This window comes from Sapajus apella, unplaced genomic scaffold, assembly GCF_009761245.1.
Source record: "Sapajus apella isolate SASKATOON/1434 unplaced genomic scaffold, GSC_monkey_1.0 scaffold33, whole genome shotgun sequence".
NCBI classification, from domain to species: Eukaryota; Metazoa; Chordata; class Mammalia; order Primates; family Cebidae; genus Sapajus; species Sapajus apella.
Genome location: NW_022436973.1, coordinates 23,251,502 through 23,257,527, shown reverse-complemented (window position 1 = coordinate 23,257,527; position 6,026 = coordinate 23,251,502).

Below are 6,026 nucleotides of genomic sequence, written 5' to 3'. Positions count from 1 at the left end.
AGCCTGGGCGGAGCAGGGGCGGGGCGTGAGGACCGGGCGTTACCATCCAGCTTTGAACTAGTAGGAGAGCCTTTATAAGTTCCTGTTTGGACACCCTCCTAGCTTAAATCCGTACTCAGGGCTGCTCTGTGTCATACTCATCTCTCTTCACCCTACCCTTCCCATTACCCTCCCCGGCTCTTTCCCCTGCAGCCACTGTCCTTTACTTTTCCCTCCACTGGCTCGACGTGCTCCTGCTTGAGCTCCTCTGCGTTTGCTTTTGCCTCTGCCTGGAATGCTAGTCCCCAAGGTATACCAAAGGCTCCTGCCCTCACCTATTTCAAGACTTAAGCTTAAAAAACAATCTCCCAGTAAGGACTTCCCTGGCCATCCTGTAACCTTCCCACCCACCTCACCCTCACCTCTGCTGTATTTCCCTCTTGTAATCTAACATGGTGTGTATTTTTGTTATTTTATATCCCCTCCCCATTAGAATATAAGCTCCATAAGGGTGTGAATTTCTCTTTGTGTATTACTTATTACTAGAACATTTTAGCACAAAACAGGGGCTCTATCCGTATTTGTTGATAATCTCATCCAGTCCTATGACGTTTATTTTTTTTCTATGACTTTTTTTTTTTTTTTTTTCCTTTGAGTCTCACTCTGTCACCTAAGCTGGAGTGCAGTGGTGCAATCTCGACTCATTGCAACCTCTGCCTCCCCGGTTCAAGCGATTCTCATACCTCAGTCTCCTGAGCAGCTGGGAATACAGGCCTGTGCCACCACACTTGGCTAGTTTTTGTATTTTTAGTAGAGGCGGGGTTTCACCATGTTGACCAGGCTGGTGTCAAACTCCTGCCCTTAAGTGATCTGCCTGCCTCGCCCCCCCTAGTGTTGGGATTACAGGCGTGAGCCACCACACCGGGCCTTCCCTATGACTTTTAAATACAATGTATACACCCAGGGCTTTCAAGTTTGTTGACCTTGGCCTTTTCATTTAACTGTTGGCCTTTTATATCCAGCTGCCAGCATGATGTGAATGTCTAATGGGTATACCAAATTCAATATGTTGAAAACTGAATTCTTGATTCTGTTCACTCTTTCCAAAACCACTTCACCAGTGTTCCCCATCCCTGATGTTTCTTGGATTAAAAAAGAAAAGAAAATTACAAACTTGAAGCATACTTCATTCTTCTCTTTCTCTGCCATCAAATAATCAAATTCGTCAGCAAATCCTGTGGCCCCTACCTTCAAATTATCTTGAATATGACTGTTGTCACCCACTCCACTGCTTCCACCCTAGTCATAGCCACCATCATCTCTGTCTTGGATCATTGAACAACTCTTAACTTGTCTCTTCACTTCCTTTCTTGTTCTTACAGCAGCCAGAGGGATCCTTCTAAATGTACTGGGATATCAGATGATGTCATGCCCTGGTCTCTACTTCCCAAAAACTTCCCAGCACACGTGGAATAAAATCCAGCTCTGCATTCCTCTCCAACCTCACTCAGGTCCTTCAACATTCCCCTCATTCATCATTCTCCAGTCACACTAATCTCCTGTTCCTCAAACCCAGCAAGGAAAGCTTCCACCTTGGGCTTTGTCACCTTCACACCATCTAAGAGGTATGTTCTGTTGTCCTGTTTCTGTCACCTGTAGATGAAGAGGTGAAGCCTCATAGAAATGAATTATGTTGCCCAAGGTAGCAGAGTCAGAGTGGGAATATAGGTTCATCTGGCTCCTCAGCTGTTCATCTGCCCCCACCTTACCCAGATGCCTAACATTCATGCATACATTAAAAATAATTTTTATTTAGCACCTACTAAGGCCAAGCACTGTTATTGGGATAGAGTCCTTTCCCTCACTGAGCTGTACATTCTAGTGAGAAACGCAGATAGTAAACCAAGTAAATAAGTATGCAATGTAACATTAGAGTGACATGAAAAAAATAAAGGCAGAGGACTGTGAGGGTGGGGTACAATTTTGGCTAGGTGGTCAGGGAAAACTTCTCTGAGGAGTGTTAATGTGAGCAGAGACCTGAACCTACACTCAGGTCTATCTGAAGGATGAATATTACGAAGGACATTCTAGAAAATTCATATAAAGGGAATAGGCTGGGCGCTTTATATTTATATATAAATATAAATATTTATATTAGGCCGGGCGCGGTGGCTCAAGCCTGTAATCCCAGCACTGTGGGAGGCCGAGGCGGGTGGATCACGAGGTCAAGAGATCAAGACCATCCTGGTCAACATGGTGAAACCCCGTCTCTACTAAAAATACAAAAAATTAGCTGGGCATGGTGGCATGTGCCTGTAATCCCGGCTACTCGGGAGGCTGAGGCAGGAGAATTGCCTAAACCCAGGAGGCGGAGGTTGCGGTGAGCCGAGATCGCGCCATTGCACTCCAGCCTGGGCAACAAGAGCGAAACTCCATCTCAAAAAAAAAAAAAAAAAAATTTATATTTATATATTTATATTTATAAATATATATTTATATTAATATTATATTTATATTTATATTTATATTTATATTTATATTTATATTTATATTTATATTGCAGGCTCACACCTGCAATCCCAGCACTTTGGGAGGCCGAGATGGGTGGATCACAAGGTCAGGAGATCAAGACCATCCTGGCTAACAAGGTGAAATCCCATGTCTACTAAAAAAACAAAAAATTAGCCGGGCATGGTGGCACATGCCTATAGTCCCAGGTACTCAGGAATCTGAGGCAGGAGAATCGCTTGAACCTGTGAGGCAGAGGTTGCAGTAAGCCAAGATCATGCCACTGCACTCCAGCCTGGGTGACAGAGCAAGACTCTATCTCAAAAAACAAAAGAAAAGGAAAATTTATATAAAGGGAATAATATAATAATATGTGGTCTTTTGTGACTACTTTCTTTCACTTAGCACAATATTTTTAAGGCTCATCCATGTCATGACATGTATCAGTACTTCATTCCTTTTTAGGGCCAAATAATATTCCACTGTATGGATATACAGTAGTCCCCCCATAGCCTTGTTTCACTTTCTGTGGTTTCAGTTACAAAAGTAGGTGAGTACAGCACAAGATACTTTGAGAGACCACATTCATAACTTTTATTACAGTGTATTTTTATAACTGTTCTATTAGTATTATTGTTAATCTCTTACTCTGCCCAATTTATAAATTAAACTTTATTATAGCTATATATGTATAGGAGAAAATAGTATATATAGGGTTTGGTAGTATCTGTGGTTCCACGAATCCACTGGGGATCTTGGAATATAACCTCCTCAGATAAGGAGGAGACTACCACATTTTGTTTATCAGTTCATCAAATGATGAACATTTAGATTGTTTCCACCTTATGGCTATTATAAATAATGCTGCTGTAAACATTCATGTACAAGTTTTCATGTGGACATGTTTTTATTTTTCTTGGGTATCTAGCTAGGAGTGGAATTTCTGAGTCATATGATAATTCTGATTAATCATTTGAGGAACTGCCAGACTATTTTCAAAAGTGGCTTCACCATTATACATTCCCACAAGTAGATATGAGGATTCTGATTGCTCCAAATATTCACCCATATTGGTTATTATCTGACTTTTTGATTCAAGCCACCTTAATGAATGTGAAGTGCTATCAATTTCATCATGGTTTTGATTTGCATTTCTCTCATGACTAATGATGTTGAACATCTTTTCATGTGCTTTTTGGGCATTTATATATCATCCTTGGAGAAATGGCCACTCAGATCCTTTGCTCATTTTTTAATTGGACCATTTGCCTTTTATTATTGAGTTGTAAGAATTCTTTCTACATTGCAGATACAAGTTCTTTGCCAGATATGTGATTTATACACATTTTCTCCCATTCTGGTTTTTTTTTTTTTTTTTTTTTTGAGACAGAGTCTCTCCCCATCACCCAGGCTGGAGTGCCATGATGCAATCACAGCTCACTACGGCCTTGACCTCCTGTGTTCAAGTGATTCTCCCACCTCAGCCTTTTGAGTAGCAAGGACTACAGTTCCATGACACCACCCTGGCTAATTTTTGTATTTTTTTTTGTAGGGACAGGGTTTTGCCCTGTTGCCCAGGCTAATCTTGAACTCCTGGGTTCAAGCATTCCACCCTCCTTAGCCTCCCAAACTGCTGGGATTACAGGCATGAGCCACCATGCCTGTCCTTTTCACTTTCTTGATAATATCCTGTACAAAAGTTTTTAATTTGGATGAAGGCTAATTTATCTTTTTGTTATCATTGTTGCTCATGTTTTTGGTGCAATAAGAAAAATCTTTTTTGCCAAATCTATGATCATGAAGATTTGCCCCTTTGTTTTTTTCTAATAGTTTTATAAGTTTAGCTCTTACATTTAGATTTTTTATATATTTTTAGTTAATATTTTATATATGGTATAAGGTAGAGTCAAACTTAATTCTTTTGTAAGTAGATATACAGTTGTTTCAGCATCATTTGTTAAAAAGACTCTTCTTTCCCCCACTGAATAATCTTGGCACCCTGGTGGAAAATCAGTTGACCATGGACACATGGTTTTATTTCTAGACTTCCAATTCTATTCCATTGATCTATATGAGTATCCTTATGCCAGTATTACACTATCCTGATTACCATTTGCTTTATATTAAGTTTTGAAGTCAGAAAGTATGAATCCTCCTCCTTTTTCTTTTTCGAGATTGTTTTGGCTATTCTCGATCCCTTGTAACTCAAATTAGTTTGCCAATTTCTACAAATAAGGAAAAAAGGATCATGAATTCAGAGCAGGGGATTAAACAGGGAATTCACTTGGCCTTTACTTGATAAAATGGTCCCAAGTTTCAGTCTAGATCAAAATTGGGCAAAATTTTTAAAAATATGTTTAAGACTAGTTATTTTCCAATACATTTTTTGTTAAGGACCAGAGAGCATTTTAGAGTTGGCAAGCCATTTGGACTCTGTTGCAGTTACTGAGCTTTACCACGTAGCATGGAAGCAGCTATAGACAATACCTAGCAAATGAGTGTGGTTGGGTTCCAATAAAATGGTATTTATGTATACAAACATATGTCACAAGATATTATTCTTTAAATTCTTTGCAACCCTTTAAAATGTAAAGACTATTCTCAGCTCAAGGCCACACAAAAACATGTGATCAGCAAGGGTTGACATTTAGGCTGTAGTTTGCCAACTTCTGATATAGACCATTAGATTTCTGTGTCTAGATTCAAGGTCACAGCCTCAGTTGGGAATTCATAATTAATAGTTTTGACCTGCATTACTTCCTTGGCTTATCTCTGGGCTTACTAAATAAATGCAGTCAAAATTCATGTCTTTGCCCTCATTTTAAAAACACACACATATACGTTCACACCTGTATCAATCTGGGTTTGACAAGGAGACAGAAACCATACAGTAATTTAAAGACTTATTTTGCCAGGCATGGTGGCTCACCCCTGTAATCTCAGCACCTTGGGAGACTGAGATGGGCAGATCACCTGAGGTCAGGAGTTCCAGACCAGTTTGGCCAACATGGTAAAACCCCATCTCTACTAAAAATACAAAAATTAGCTGGGCATGGTAGCAGGCGCCTATAATTCCAGCTACTCAGGAGGCTGAGGCAGGGAGAATCACTTGAACCCAGGAAGCAGAGATTGCAGTGAGCCAAGACATTGAACTCCAGCCTAGGCAACAGAGAAAACTTCGCCTCAAAAAAAAAAAAAAAAATTTTGCAAAGATAAATATAAATACTAAGAAAAAAAAAATCCCACAGCTGAGGGGGATTACCCAAGGATAAACTTGGAAGGAGGATTCCGTACCCAAGGCTAGGGTTCAGTCCTTATTGGAGATGTGGTTGCAGCCTACTGGACAGCAGAAAAGTTTTGAGGGGGAAGGTTGTGCAGGCCAGAGTTGGTCCACAGTCACCAGGCAAACAGGAATAACCCTTTGGGGCATAGGCAAGCCTTTTTTATTCCATCTGATTCCAAGAAGTAGAAAAAAGGGTTAACAGTTATTGCCATCTTCGCTCACATACAGAGTACACGGTGGAGTCAAGACATCTCCT